Source organism: Larus michahellis, chromosome 3 (assembly GCF_964199755.1).
Source record: "Larus michahellis chromosome 3, bLarMic1.1, whole genome shotgun sequence".
In the NCBI taxonomy this organism is placed as follows: domain Eukaryota; kingdom Metazoa; phylum Chordata; class Aves; order Charadriiformes; family Laridae; genus Larus; species Larus michahellis.
The window spans coordinates 91,081,944-91,098,089 of NC_133898.1; the positions used below are offsets into that span (position 1 = coordinate 91,081,944).

General features: G+C 43.3%; 1 protein-coding gene across 11 annotated transcripts in view; it reads right to left on the minus strand.

Moving 5' to 3' along the window:
* ANKRD6 (ankyrin repeat domain 6) overlaps positions 1-12,714 on the minus strand; it is a 117,302-nt gene extending 104,588 nt beyond the window's left edge. For 6 of the 11 annotated variants that reach the window (XM_074581154.1, XM_074581156.1, XM_074581145.1 and 3 more), the window contains exons 1-2: positions 12,593-12,709; positions 12,095-12,228 (exon numbers count right to left, since the gene is read on the minus strand). The gene's annotated coding sequence lies outside the window, so the exon portion shown is untranslated. Of the gene's footprint in view, positions 1-12,094; positions 12,229-12,305; positions 12,385-12,592 lie in introns of those variants that run through there. The other 5 variants (XM_074581158.1, XM_074581157.1, XM_074581146.1 and 2 more) reach the window with 2 other exon arrangements.
* Positions 12,715-16,146: the final 3,432 nt, after the last annotated feature.

A 16,146-nucleotide genomic window follows, 5' to 3' on the forward strand; every position in this document is an offset into this window, starting at 1 on the left:
AGATACACAAGCCATGAGAAACTCCTCTGTTAGCAGAAGAGTGAATAACCATACTCAAAATCTGAAGCATGAAAACTAATCAACTGAGGGTTTGTTTGTTTTTTACAAGTAAATAGCACAGACGTGCAAGACACTTGCCTGCTATATTAAAATTTAAAATGTAAATTTACTAATAACAATCAGACTGAGACACTGCCTGTATGATAATGCATTTCAAAATCTTAGTATTTTGGGGAGGATGATGGTATACACCTCCCTAAAATGATAGGAAAATCCATCATCTTAATGTAAAATACTGTGGCCCACATTTTAACCATGTGTTGAGAAACTGCATCATAGTTTCACTCTCCTCTGCTAACCCTCCCTGGCTTAGCTTTCTTTAAAAGTGCACTTAGTGGTTTTTGCACCAAGGCAGAGTAACCACGTTTCACGAGAGCTAGAGAGGACTGAAAGACAGAGCAAGATCTCCACTTCACGGACACTCTTCGTTGCATCTCTGGGAAACACAGTGACCAGGTTCCAGATAATACAGGCTTTACACCGCAGACTTATGATTTGCTCAACACTTGCTCCGGCTTAGACAGGGAGAGATTCTTCATTTCAAATTATGAGAAGGAGAACAAACAAACTTTTCAAATGTTGGTTTGGGGTTTTGTTGTTTTGTTTGGGTTTTTTTTAAGTGCTGTGCTCAGTTCTACTGAATGCACCACCACCTGTTTTCTTGGTTTGCATGTGGGCTACCAAAACCAGCTCATCCCGTGTAATTATATTCAGACAAAGCCATATGTGATATATAAGCAAATTCATATTAATACAGTATTTAAAAAATAATTATTCTTAAAAGCTGGAAATACATGCATCCAAATTTTGGATGCTAGATTTTGAATAAAATATGCTTCTAGTTTCCATGCCAAGTATTCCACTTTGAGGATTAAAAACAAAAAGAAGAAGAAAAACCCGACATGATTCTAATAATTGAAGCAGCAACATCCTCATTTGTATGTCTGCACATAGACATGAAAGGCTAGATTCTCTGAAAGAGTAATGGAGTGTGGAAGCCAGAAGTTTCAATTTAAACTTCTCAAGCATGTGTGTTGGTGAGCAGGAATAAGGGGGAACTGAGAGGAGGCAGAAAAAAGTTGGGGTTTGTTTTTTTTCCACTTAAGTTACTTCTGTAGGCACACAATGAATCTGGGAATCATTTTTTAAAATAGATTTTTTTCAATTAAGAAATTCTGCTAAGGACCAGAGCTTATACCTATGAATTCTGCTTCGACGTATTGGTGTAGCATGCTACTTGGTGCAAGTATGCATACCAATCTTTTAATTCTGCTGTTCACTTTTCACGTTGCGTCCCATCTTGCTTCCAGATAAACAAAGCGTAAAATGCTCATTGAGAAAGGACTGGATACTTTCTGAATAAGCAAGGGAGGCCTAAATGTAGCAATAGTCAACCTGGTCTGAAAAGTACGAAGAACAAGAAACAGAAGTGAATTACTCTAAACAGTTTTTGTTTGAGACCCGTCAAATAAATTCATCTGGTGTACTCTTTGACCAAAACTAAATCCCAAAGAGAATACTGAAACAAAATTTTATGATGCAAGCTGGGATGTGATTATAATGTAGACTAGCTAAAGCTAAATGCTGATTTTTTTGGACACAAGAAAGATGTTTAAATTAAGCTACTTCACATTTGTGGTGAGTTTGCACATAGCCTGTTACCACAGCTCCTCTGAAGTAAAGTTATTCCTCAGGCCACAGTAACTCGCATCCAATCCCCAAAGATTCCCCTCAAAGGAAGGAAGGCTGCTTAAGAAAAATAAAAAATCAATATTATAGAAACTAGGCAGCTATGGGATAACAGGAAAATTCCACAGTTGTCTAGAGAACCAGCTAGGCAGGAAATAAATGGTACAAGGAAAAAGCAGTCAGTATTCATAGTGGAGGGACACTAACCCTGCAGCCCCATGGCCATCTGTGTTAAGAATATATTAAGTTCAATATACCCACTAATGAATCACAGCAGGCAGGGAAAGATCACAACAGTTAAACGACAGAACTCACTGTTAATACTAAATTGTTTAGGATAAAGGCAAGTGCTGACTGCAAAGAGATACGGAAGGACTTAATGACACCAAACAACCAGTCAGTAAAATGGCTAGCAGAATTCAATACCATTTAAACAGACTGGTATTCATGGTAGGAAAAAACACATCAACGTCATATGCATGATGATGGGCTCTGGATGATTCAGGAATGAGATCTTGGATTTATAGTGGATTGTTCTTATGAAAGCATCAGCACAGTTAAAAAGCAGGGAGAGTGCTAAAAAATATTACAGAGAATACAACCAAAAGCACCTTTATTCAACTGTTCAACTGCATCCTGGAGTTGTAACTCTGGCCCTCTCTTCTCAGAAAAGGTTTAGCAAAACTCGAAAAGTTTCAAGGAAGGAGAACATAAGACAAACGAAGGCAGGATATAATTAAGTAGAGGAAAATCAGGTTGGAGAAATACTAGAAGGCATCAGATTGAATGAGCAGATCTCAGGCTCAAAACAAGGGTGAAGAAATATCTCTTCTTCTCATAAGGCAATTTTCAAGCTGTGGTTTTCCTAACCTTTCTCCTCTGATTTTCTCAGCCTGTTTCCCATGCATTCAACATTCACTCCTCAGCTTGAGAGAGTCATTGACATGGATGCCCTAAAAGAGGAAAAGGCATTAAGAAGAATATACGGCATCTTTCCCTGCAAATGAAAGGCAGCCAGTGTAACAGAAGTGAGAATTAGCCAGACAGGCCACAAAAGCCTTCACCTACACCTCCAAACCAGGCTCATCATACCTGCAGGCAGGTGACTTGCTCAGCCACTGGCCACCATGCAGAAAGAACTGAAAGAAATCTCCCCAGATGGATAGTCCTGTCCTAGTCAGCAAGAGATGTCCACGTCTCCCTCCTTCCGGTTGACTGAAATAACATGAATCTTGAAGATGGCCACACAGCTAGCGTCAGGCACTCTGTTTTTCCAAGCTATGTCAAAAGCATCTAGATCACTTGGTAAGTTTTTTAAAGCTCTTTGTGTTATTAGAATGTAAATAAATTTTATTTGTTCTTGCTTATTTTGAGGCTAGTAGCAACTAAGACAGCTCTCCCCCTCATCAGCCCTCTCTCTTGACTGAGCTGTCCTCATTCACCCCAAATCCAGTCCTGCTTTATCAGGCATACTGGTGAAAAAGCTATCCATCTGCAGAAGCATCTCCATTTGCCTGTCAAGACATCAGAGAAAGTGAAACGGATGATGGCGTCACCCAGTGCATGCCAGGTCAGGATTTCTTAAACCTGGGCTTCTCCAAACTGATTAAGCATAATCTTACGGTGGAACAAAAGGATCCACCCTTGGTAGCTGATCATTCATTAACAAAATACTGTACTTTAAATTCACGCTTCAGCTTACTCCACACAAGAGTCTCCCATTCATACTGATAGACTTAAACCATGGCTGCATGAATGCAGGGCATTCTAGGATACCAAACAGCCATTCCTGAACAAAACCAGCATACCTCTGGAAGAAATCATTACACATTAAAACTGGAGTACCATCTCCTGTGCTGAAGCAAACTCATATCTGTTCCAGGGTTGGAACATCTGATCCTCCACAATCTCTTTTCTGAGGGGACATCTGACATAACCCTGACAAGTCCAGAGACTGGGTTTCAGCAGACCTAAGAGCACCTAAACCCATGAAAGATGTGAATATTGCAGGCAGCTTAACACAGGAGCAGGAGGAAAAATGGTTTCCAACTACACCTTGCCTCTGAGCTTTTTCCATGCTACTAAGCTTTTTGGGCAAAGACTCATATTTACCTGGAGGGCGCCATATGACAGCACACAAAAATGATAACATGATACAAGTTAAAGCGTAACATTTATAACATCAGACTGCCAACAGAAATCTATCTGAACTTCCTGTGCTTCCACACGCGCAAATTTTAGATCTTGGGGGCTAGTCAAAGGTTGAACTTATATAACAAAAGAGGAAGAATGTAAAGATTTGAGACCAACAACACTTAAAGGAAAAAACGGCACATAAAAGAGCATGGTCTGATTTTATACAGAAGCCGTGAAAAGCTATGAAAAATATACTTGCAAGAATTCAGAAGCTGCTGTAAATTCTGGAAAAGGCAAAATGATAAGAAAGCGCTGTACTTTCAAAATCTGGATTTAAACCAGAACAATAATGTCAATGAAAGACTGCAGATGGCAGGCAGATAATTCCACAGCCAGAAGAAAAACCAGCCCCAGCCTCCCATCCCTAAATCCTCTCAAAAGACTTCAGCCAGACGCAGTCTAATCACAAAAGCAGTCAGAAAGAAAATGAAGGAAAATTACTCATATGTAAGCTTTACAATATACTAATGAACTGTCTTAAGCAATGGGCATGCCTTGCCAATATTAGTGCCATTATTTGAGACAGTAGTGATATGGTGAAAAGATCACGTCCTGCGCAGGACTGAATCGGCTGCAATTTCTGCAACCGTAGCGCACGCACTCTTCAGAAAAGTAAAACATACCTAAAATGATTCACTGTGATCACTATTAAAAAGTTACTCAAATACTGAGCTGACATATGATGACCATACATTCCTGGTGCTTTTTTTATTTTATAAATCTGGAACTTTCCTCAGTGACTGACCCATGAGAGATAATTTAGGGAATTTTGACTCAGAAGTGTATTAGCACCATATAAATAGACTAGCAACAGGTCTTGCTAAGATGTCACATTGCAGATGCTGATAAAACCAACAGAAAATATTCTTGACTGGCTTAAAGCAATCGTCATCCCAAACTGGTAAAGAAAACAATGCCACTGCAATGCGGATACAATGATGCAAACCCTTACAAAATTAATTCCCATCAAATCCAAATGCATTTTCCATAGTGCAGATGAAAATGCTTTCATCCAACGCAATGCCAGGTCATGTACCCAAAACCTTTATCTTCAGTGGCTCACTCCACAAAAACAAATGGTGGTTAGGTGGGGAAAAAGGCAAGTCATGAGAGACAAAGGGAAAGTGAGGGACAGACTGTTAGAAGAAGCGTGCTTTAAGCCAGGATTTGAAGGAGATAAGATTTCATGATTTGAAGAGTACTCCAAATATGGTGCTGATCACAACATAAGATAAAAAAAGCTTAGGCTTTTTTGGCGTAGCGCCAAATAAATTTTTCTTCAGGATTTGAGCAGACCCACTAGTGTGCCCACACTCAGCATTTCAAACCCCAGCTACCCCATAGCCCCCATACCCTCCTCCTGGCACCCACACCAGATGCTTCCATTCACCACTTCTCACAGACGTGCCCAAATCCCATCCCCAGTCACAGCCAGCTAGATGCACCCAGGGTTTGGAGGACCAGCAGGAGGCTTGGGGAGCAGGAAGTAAAGAGGCAGAGAGGAGCAGACAGGAAGACACGAGTGCTGGCAGTAAGACAGAGTCTACATGTTGATTGCAAGGACCTTGACTTTCATGCCACACATAGCAAGGTCAGTGACGAAGACCTATGGGAACAAAGTAAAATGGTGCAAGGGCAAGGCAGCAATCTACAGCCCTGCACCATATCGTGAGCTAGCTCTGTGCTCAATATTGCATCAGAAGTACATCACAGAGGATACCAAGACAACCACGCCACAACCGGGTAACGCAAGAATTCAGGTTATTGTGCCGTATTAGTTAGGCCACCCAAAGTGTATTCGTTGGTCACAACAGGACTGTTTCTATAGGACACCTTCCTCTTTCAACACTCAAGATTAACTACTAGTAGTAATGCGCTAGATTTCTTTTGACTGCAAAGTCCTGTGCAGCCTTAATGCTCTATTTACCACACACTTCTCAAATACATGTCCTAAATTGACATTTATTCATTCTGTCGCTTTTTTTTTTTTTCTTTAATAGCATTTTTCATCCTGGTATCAAACTACTGCATACCAACAGTATCCTTCCCTGCTCTGCTGTCAAGGACTGCACACCTGCATTGGATCTCAAGGGCTTATGTTAGACTTCCAGAAAGCAAGAACAATACTTGTATGGCCAAACTAGCACCACCTTGGATACAGAGCATCACTGTGTCATGTACCCCATCCTCCAGGGAAGCAACAATACAGAGAACATCCCGATGACACACGTGCATTCAAAAGCTACACAACAAATAGTACAGGAATTCACACGTCTTTATTCCAGCTCTTCCTAACTTTTGAACACCTCCCTTTACAAGCCAAATAGTCTTTTGAATGGCAGCATGAGACAAACCAAATACAGACAAGAGGAGAAGAAAAAGTTTAGAAAGTTTAGAAAGAAGCCTTTACACATAATTCAGTGAAAGGTCACAGCAAGACACAGGACAGGCTTCCCACACACACACACACTGTTGCTAATACGAAAATTATCTGGAAAATTTGATTTTCAAATTTAATACCAGTTAAAGAATCAATCTCTAAATGGAAATATTAATAAACTATACTCATAATAGAATTCATGGTAGGGTAAGCACAGATGACAACAATAACACCATCATTTAAATATCTCTCTTTTCATCAATCCATCTCAAAACATACAAAACACACAAACAATGTGAGTGCAAGAACCCAGAGTCAGAAACAGAGGCTGTCCCATGGGACTACCAGAGCTAGAACCTCCTGTACTAAAAAAAGCTTTAGAATCAATTAAATCTTACGAACTGCAATTTGAAACAAAATTAATCTCTTTACATTCCTCCTACGTAATCACATGTGTATCAAGAAACACCTTATTACCTATCAAACACTGGTTTGCTAACAATAGGTAGAAAAGAAAGCTAGATTTGAAGTTCATGCTTTTTTTAATTCCCACCACTTACCACTGTATAATACATAAAATTTTAACTCCTGTAATAAATACATTTGAACTTGAACAGGAATATTTAAGAAGTTCTTTCATTACTCTAAGGCCTATGGCAACTGGCCCACACATAATTATTTGTTTGAACTCGAATAGGCAGAAATTAAGGTATTTTTCTGCTTGAAGTGTCAGGATGAAAAGAGCCTTTGGTTCAATTTCAGACAAATTAAAGTTCTCAGCAAGATGCTAAAATCATAGTTGCTTTAAAAAATATGTATTTCTCATTCAACTGATGGCTGAAAAAAATATTTTTTCCCCTAAAGTGTTATACTTTTGGAAGGTAAACCATGAAGGTAACCAGAATCTAATGCTCTATAATGTGCTGACAAAGGTTTTTCGCTATTAATAATTTTTGCCTCTGCCAATCCTTAGAAATATTAAGCCTTTGAGAACCAAAGCAGTAAAAATAACAACTTCAGCAAATACCTCTTTTGTCCAGTTTCACTAATACCTAAGATAGAATCATAGAATCATTTAGGTTGGAAAAGACCTTTAAGATCATTAAGTCCAACCATTAACCTAGCACTGCCAAGTCCACCACTAAACCATGTCCCTCAGCACCACATCTACACATCTTTTAAATACCTCCACGGATGGTGACTCCACCACTTCCCTGGGCAGCCTGTTCCAACACTTAATAACCCTTTTCATGAGGAAATTTTTCCTAATATCCAATCTAAAACTCCCCTGGCACAACTTGAGGCCATTTCCTCTTGTCCTATTGCTTGTTACTTGGGAGAAGAGACCAACCCCCACCTCGCTACAACCCCCTTTCAGGTAGTTGTAGAGAGCGATAAGGTCTCCCCTCAGCCTCCTTTTCTCCAGGCTGAACAACCCCAGCTCCCTCAGCCGCTCCTCATAAGACTTGTTCTCCAGACCCCCCACCAGTTTTGTTGCCCTTCTCTGGACACGCTCCAGCACCTCAGTAGTGAGGGGCCCAAAACTGGACACAGCACTCGAGGTGGGGCCTCACCAGTGCCGAGTACAGGGGGACGATCACTTCCCTGGTCCTGCTGGACACACCGTTCCTGATACAGGCCAGGATGCTGTTGGCCACCTGGGCACACTGCTGGCTCACATTCAGCCAGCAGTTGACCAACACCCCCAGGTCCTTTTCCACCAGGCATCTCTCCAGCCGCTCTTCCCCAGGCCTGTAGCGCTGCATGGGGTTGTTGTGACCCAAGTGCAGGACCCGGCACTTGGCCTTGTTGAACCTCATACCACTGGCCTTGGCTCATCGATCCAGCCTGTCCAGATCCCTCTGGAATGCCCTTCTACCCTCAAGCAGACCAACATTCCCACCCAACTTGGTATTGTCCGCAAACTTACTGAGGGTGCACTTAATCCCCTCATCCAGATCATTGAGAAAGATATTAAAGAGAACTGGTCCCAGTACTGAGCCCTGGGGAACATCACTTGTGACCAGCCACCAACTGGATTTAACCCCATTCACCACAACTCTTTGGGCCCCGCCATCCAGAAAGTTTTTTATGTAGCAAAAAGTACGCCTATCCAAGCCATAAGCAGCCAGTTTCTCCAGGAGAACCTTGTCAAAGACTTTACTAAAGTCTAGGTAGACAACATCCACAGCCTTTCATTCATCCACTAAGCGGGTCACCTTGTCATAGAAGGAGATCAGGTTAGTCAGGGAGGACCCGCCTTTCAACAGCCCATGCTAACTGGGCCTGATCACTTGGTTGTTCAGTATATCCCACATGATGGCACTCATTATGATCCGTTCCATAACCTTCCCCAGCACCAAGGAGAGACTGACAGACCTGTAGTTCCCCAGATCCTCTTTCCAGCCCTTCTTGTAGATGGGCGTCACGTTTGCTAACCTACAGTCAACTGGGACATTCCCAGTTAGCCAGGACTGCTGATAAATGATGGAAAGTGGCTTCGTGAGCACTTCCGCCAGCTCCCACAGTATCCTCAGGTGGATTCCATCCAGTCCCATAGACTTGTGTGTGTCTAAGTGGTGTAGCAGGTCACTCACTATTTCCCCTTGGATTATAGCGGCTTCATTCTACTCCCCATCCCTGTCTTCTAGCTCAGGGGGCTGCGTACTTGAAGAACAACTGGCCTTACTACTAAAAACTGAAGCAAGGGCAGCATTAAGTATCTCAGCCTTATCCTCATCTTTGTCACTATGCTTCCCCCCACATCCAATAAAGGATGGAAATTCTCCTTAGCCCTCCTTTTGTTGCTAATGTATTTATAGAAACATTTTTTGTTGTCTTTTACAGCAGTAGCCAGATTAAGTTCTAGTTGGGCTTTGGCCCTTCCAATTTTCTCCATGCATAACCTCACAACATCCTTGTAGTCCTTCTAGGTGACTTGCCCCTTCTTCCAGAGGTCATAAACTCTCCTTTTTGTCCTGAGTTGCAACCAAAGCTATCTGTTCAGCCAGGCCAGTCTTCTTCCCCACTGGCTCGTCTTTCGACACATGGGGACAGTCTGCTCCTGTGTCTTTAAAATCTCCTTCTCAAGGAAGCTGAGAAAACTCTAAAGAATTGAACAGACACTAGGAGCAACTGCAGCTGCCAGAGATACTGAAATTGGTGTTTCAGCTTTGCCTCATGTAATTATTTATCCAGACTGTAATCTGAGTTTTGATTAGAAGGTTGATTTCTTCTCCCCCACCCGGAGTAGCAAAAAAATTAATTTAGACAGACATCTGATCCCATAAAATCCTGGTACAAAATTTAAATAACGTGTATTTGCATAGCAAGTAGGGCTGCGCTTCAGTTCATCACATTTCTCCTCAGTACTAAAGGAGTGTACATGTTCAGCAGGTGAAACAATGTACAGAACAGATATTCGAAAACCTGTCAATAATTCTTTACAGCGTACACACCATACTCTCTACCAGTATATCCATCTCACATGGCACTTGAAAAAAAATCTCAAGAATAATTTCTGAGTAAAAAAAGAGCAAATATTCTTGCACACCATCACTAGCTTGTGGACCCTTTAGGAAGAGCTTAGCTAATTCTCTCTTGACTACTCCACTCCCTGTTAGCAGGTGCTGCTGAAGACAGCTTGTTATGGCATATTGATAGCAGTTGTGAGAGAGAAAAGTGAAATCCTGGTATGCATTGAAGTTGGATCTACATAGCTGGACAGGAGGCAGGGAAGAACATTAGCCCCTTGCTATATTGTTATGGACTGAGGTCTTGCCAAAATGCAGCTCTACACCTTCTATTCTTGGCCAGATCATTTTTGAAGTCGTCACATATTTCTTTCCTTAATAAATAAAAGGTTGATTGAAGAGAAGCTCAACATGAGCAGGCAATGTGCACTTACAATTCATTTGTGTCTGACAAATATCTCCCTAGGCCAATCTTGCCATTGGAATATGGTACTTCATTTGTGGTTTTAAATAAAATACTTCCACTAGTGACATGCTGCACTGTAGTATCTCTAAGAAAAGATAGAACTATGAGTTCTCTGGAAGTTCATCCAAAGTCCTAACTGTTGAGGGAAAAAGAAGAATTGCAAACCTGTAACTGATGAGAATAAATAAATAAAACAAGTTGGCAGATGGTATAATCAATTTAAGAACCCAAAAGTGCTTTACAAACATTAATTGTTACATGACCCATCCAAACAGATAAATATTGTTAGTCCTATTATACAGATTTAGAGAGTATGGGGCAGTACAGGTTTTTTTTTTACTGCACAAAATGACTCACTGGCAAAGTCAAGCAGAGGTGAAGCAGAAGGTAAGTGGAGAAATACAGTTCAAGGCTTGGTCACTCATTACCATTCCCTGCAAGTACCTGTTTTATTAAGATCTAATCAAGTCCAAGAACACTGTAAGTTTGACAGTGCAAACTGCAGAACGTGCCACCTGTGACAGAGCATGATGCTAAGCCTGGTGCTGCAACTACCTTATATTGGTAAACATTGGAGCCCCATTTGTGGAGCCTGCTTCCCACAGCTTCTGTTCCCCAGAAAAGAAAACAACTCTACAAAAAAGATTGAAGAAAAGCACCTGGATAATCAGGAGGTTGATCACTTCATTTTACCCATCATTTACTGATCATTTAATTTCTACTGTTCAAAGCCAGTCTCCTACATGAGATTGATAGCGCTGTCTGGGTAAGTATCAAGCAGCAGAGGGAAGTGAAAACTTTCCCAATTAAGTACTATCACAAAGCCACTTCTGAATTTTATTACGGTTTCTTTTCAAACAAACAAGGAGAGAAGCAATGAGATTACTACTGTTACAGAATCCCCATCCACTCTCGCAGACTAATAGGCCCTCACTGACACAAACAGGCATCCATCATCTACATACCAGGCATCTAAATAAGGATTTCTATAGGCATTATGCACTCATTGAAATCTAAAGGCAGGTGCCTAATACTTTATGTACCCAGCAACTGTAGTTCAGGAACACGCAGTGGATGTAACTTGTATTTTCTGCTCAGAAATTATTGTTAAGTTCTTAATTAGCATCATTAGGCTATGTCTTGTGGTCTGCAACGCAACTATCTTACACGTAATCATAATCTCCAGAAACGCTTTGTTTTCCAAGTATCTAAAGAATGAAGATTACACGATACTTGGAACTTGAGCCTGCCAAAATAAGTTGTTATAAAACTAGCTGCACACCAGAACACATCACGTTGACAGCAAGTTAAGTAAGTAACATTCTCCTCAGAACAAGCCATGCACTCAAACAGTCCTACCAGTGGATCCTGCCTAACTAATGCCACATAAGAATTTAGTCTTTGTTACATTTTTCCATCTTTGAACAGATTTACTGATCTGCCCAGTGGATTGTTCCTTTAACACTAGTAGGACATTTTAAGTTCATTTAAACAACTAATGGAGGGAAGATCCCCCTGCCAGTAAGACACTCTCTGCCCCTCTCAGTTTTTTTCCCCCTGTGAACATAAGGTAGACAACAGCAGACGTCCTTCTGATCATGAAACACCAAACAGAAAACCAAACAATCACTTCACGCATAGCTATAAAAATACAAAGACCTCAGTTATGCCTTTTAAAAAAACAGAGCGCTGCCTACAGCCTATGCTGTAACTCACACAACACCCCAGGGCGTGATAAGCCCTTTATTAATGCTTGCAATAAAATGAAGACTGCAGAACAATTACACGCCGTAGCCATGGATTTCTAACATCAGTAGAGCGTATACTCACAAGGAGCCGAGTCCTCAGGGGAAGCTGCTGTTTGCAGTAAACTAGTGGAAATATTCTCAGGGGAGTTTTCAGGTGATGTCAACAACAGGAAGGATGACTTGGAGCCAGATTTCCATTTCTCATCAGGACGCAGCCTTAAAAGTTGGAACAGGAACGTTAAAGGCGCCTCGTTTATAACCCCAAACCTGCAATTAAACCCTTATATACATACAGGCTCCCGTATCTATGCGGCAGCCCGGAGAGTTCGCGGGTGAGAGAAGGAGAGGGGGCGGGTCACTATTCCCGGACCCTAATAAGGAAACACTTTAATTACTAGGGCACCGAGCGCTGATTCTGCAGGGCCCGTACCCAGCTACAGCCCCGCCACCTCCGCGACCACCCCCCGCGGTCCCCGGCCGCCGGCCCCCGCCCCCCTCACTACAGCCCCACGCAACCCCGCCGGCGGGGCGCGGGTCCGCGCCCGGGGCCCCCCACGCGTGCCGGCGGCGCCCCGCTCACCTCCGCTTCCCCCGCCCGCTTCCCGCGGCAGACGCTCCACCGCCCCAACCGCCTCCAACGGCGCCTCCGCCGCCAGCGGGCCGGGCTGCCCCGGAGGTGGCGCCGCCGCTGCCTCCGTGCCCGCTGCGAGGGCGACACCCAGCGGCCGCGGCGGGCGGGCAGCGCCCGGCCCGCCTCCTCCCCGCCCGGCCCGGCCCGGCCCGGTGCGGCGCCGCTCCCCACCCGAGGAAACGGGGAAGGTCGCGCTCGGCCCGGCCTGGCCCGGCCTACCTCCTGCCTGGCACCGCAGCTAGCGGCCCGCAGGGGTCGGGTGGGCTAATGCTAGCGTGAAGCCAGGTCCTGATCCCCAGCCTTGGGTCCTGGAGAGCTGGATGCTTTCCTGAACCTTCACAGCTCCTTCGCAGCTTAATTGTGGAAGCTCATAATAATTTGCGTAGGAATGGAGGTGCTACAACACCAATTTCGGGGAGGCCAGGTGCCCTTCCCTCCAGCAGGGAGCCGGCTGAAGCTCCTGGTGTTCACCGAGACGGTCTTTTGACTTCAACAGAACAAAGTTTAATCTCTGCATATTTCCCAGATGCTTATCTTTTCCCCTATAGTTTTCCTGGAGGTAAACATTAAAAGCATAAACCATGTCAATCTAGAAATACCTCTCTCATCCGTACCTGTGGCACCTGGCCCTTGGAGGCAAGGAAGCAAATGAAAACCTTCCCTCAACTGTAACCTGAAGAAGGACTTCACTGTGTCATAGAATCATAGAATTTCCTAGGTTGGAAGGGACCTTTCAGATCATCGAGTCCAACCATCAACCTAACTCTGACAGAAACCATCACTAAACCATGTCTCTAAGCACTATGTCTACCTGTCTTTTAAATACCTCCAGGGATGGTGACTCAACCACTTCCCTGGGCAGCCTGTTCCAATGCTCTAATAACCCTTTCCATGAAGAAATTTTTCCTAATATCCAGCCTAAACCTCCCTCCTCCCCTGCAATGCTCTGGCCCACGTTCTGACGTCGGGACACCTTTCTCAAAACAGTAGCACTAATGAACTGCGATGCAGCGCGCTTTGAAGTCTGGGCTGGAGGTCAGAGAGGGCTGGCTGTAAGGCTCTGCTTACTGTGCCTGCTCACCACCTCACGCACCCCTCCGGCTGGTACAACATCCCAGGGACCTTCGGTTCACCCAAGTCATGTGTATGTGTGGGCAATTACGTCTGCACATCGGTAATTCACAAACTGGTAGGGAGGCAAGTTAGACGGGACCATCTGTAGGCACCAGTACAGGAGAAAGGGGTTTGCATGAGGAGGCTGAGCAAAATTATAAAAGCGGGTGTCCTGGTTTGAGTGACACAGGACTAATTTCTCTTCTAATGCCTGGGAAAACTGCACTTTTAGAAGACTCCAGTGTCTGAATTTGTGAAAATATTTACTTTATAGCCAGTTAGGCCATGGGGGTTTCAAGGTCTCGGTGTTTTCAAGCCTTGCCAGGTGCAGGCATGAGGAGAAGCAAGACCTGGTCACTTGACCCAAGCTGGCCAACAGGATTATTTCCTACCATGACCGTCACATTCAATATAAATTAGAAAGTTTGCTGCAAAGTTCTCTCTTCCTTGGTGGCAATGGTCCAGAGAACTTCTTGTCCTGGTCCCAGACCTCTGAGCCCTTCCCTTTTTCCCAGAGCCGTAGCGCTCGCAGTGTCCGAGATTTGCTGTCCACTGCAGGGAGTGCACAGCTTCCTGCTGATATAACTGGCTGAGTATAATCCCTGTATATTTTATATTGCTATCAGGATCAATATTGGTTCATTAGTGTTATTAATGTTAATTATCTAGTCTTATTCTATTAAATCTGTTTATATTTCAGCCCCCGGGTTTCCTTGTTTTTTCCCGATTCCCCTTCCTGGGTGGGGAGGGGTGATTGGGTGAGACAATAATTGTCTAAACAACAACAAATTGTTGTGTATTTCTCAAACTGTAACAGCAGGATCTGAAGAAGGAGAAAACAGAAAGCAAGCAGCTGGTCCCCATACAATGCCTGATCCCGCAGGCACGTCGCTTTCAAAGGCCATTCCTCTGGCTTGCAGGCATCCTCAGGATGATGCCATAAATGAACTAAACATTGAAGTATCGCAGGCACCACCTAGATATATGATGAATATATTCTTTTGAATGCTTTTGCAGATGATTCTACTTAAGCATTTTTCTCTGAGCAATTACTATGGTATTCATCATCCTGCAGCAATAGTCACACCACAGGTTCACATCAAAACCCTTGGTGCTCCGCAGGAAAGATTTACTGACTGAATTTTGTGTTGTGACGCCTCTCTGATCTCAGCAAAGCTTTGTAGCTCTGTCAAAAGTATGGCACTAGTTTGAAGTCTGGCGTCATCACTGAAATTAGAATGTAATTGCTAAAATACATAAAAACATGTTGTGATTCCTCACACTACAATTTCGTTTGCTCGTTTCCATGTTCAGGATAGGCCTGCTTCATGGGAATTTTATTTTACTTGATATTCTGTAAAATTCTGATGTAGGAACGGAAGTATGTGTGTAAATATCAGTTATACTACATGTTAATTAAGTTCCATATATGTAAATGTTTGCAGGACTACTTTGGCTATGTTTGATCATTATGATGGAGAAACAAGATGTTAACACATTTGCAGAAAAAGTCGTTCTTGGCACTGAACTGCTACCACTCTATTTAAGAGGAGTTTTCCCCCTTTAACAGAAGCAGGATGAGACGCTGTCATGATCCTGCAAACATAAATGCAGACGGGCTCCCTTGATTGTGTGGATATCAGTGGAACGGTTCCTGTGCTTAATTATCATTCACCCTTTTTAATACAGACAGCCAATTTTGTATTCTTCTGAATATATTTTTTTTTCTGTTGGGAAGAGAAATTCTTGAGGGATCCCCTCAGCTCCCTGAAACAGAAAGTATGTCATGTCTATGAACTGCAGCTCCCCGCGGACAAAGTTCAGTCACCTCTGATATTGGATGCATCATATGTTCAATCCCTTGTCTACCTGCCCTCACTACAAGTCCTGGGACTGCAGGCTGGGTGCTGTGCCATTATGTGCAACAGGCTTCAAAGTTAAATGACCTGACAAAAGAAAAAGAGGGAAAGAAAAAGACCAGGTGCAGAGGGGACAAGAAACAACTCGGTGGCAAAGGGACAGAGGAGGAATGAGTCCTGAAGCTTATGTAGAGTCCATGACAGATTATATTGCCAAGGGGTTGGCAGAAGTGCGTCAGCCCTACTCTAAAAACTTACCTGGCGATGAGCCTGGAGTCTATGTGGCTTTGAAGCTGTGGTCAAGCAGGAGGCCATTGACACCAGTGTTGTGGGAAGAGCTGCATTGTAACCAGTCCTGTCATTCCTGAGCTTCTACACCATGATTTAGTATTTCTATATCTCCAAAATATTTTTTCTCTCTCACTGGTGATGTTTCATAGCTCTTTGTGTAAAAGAAACCTCGTACAGACAGTCAGATTACTGGGCAAGACCCACTTCCCATAGCTGGCCTTGGAACCTCATAGCCCTTTC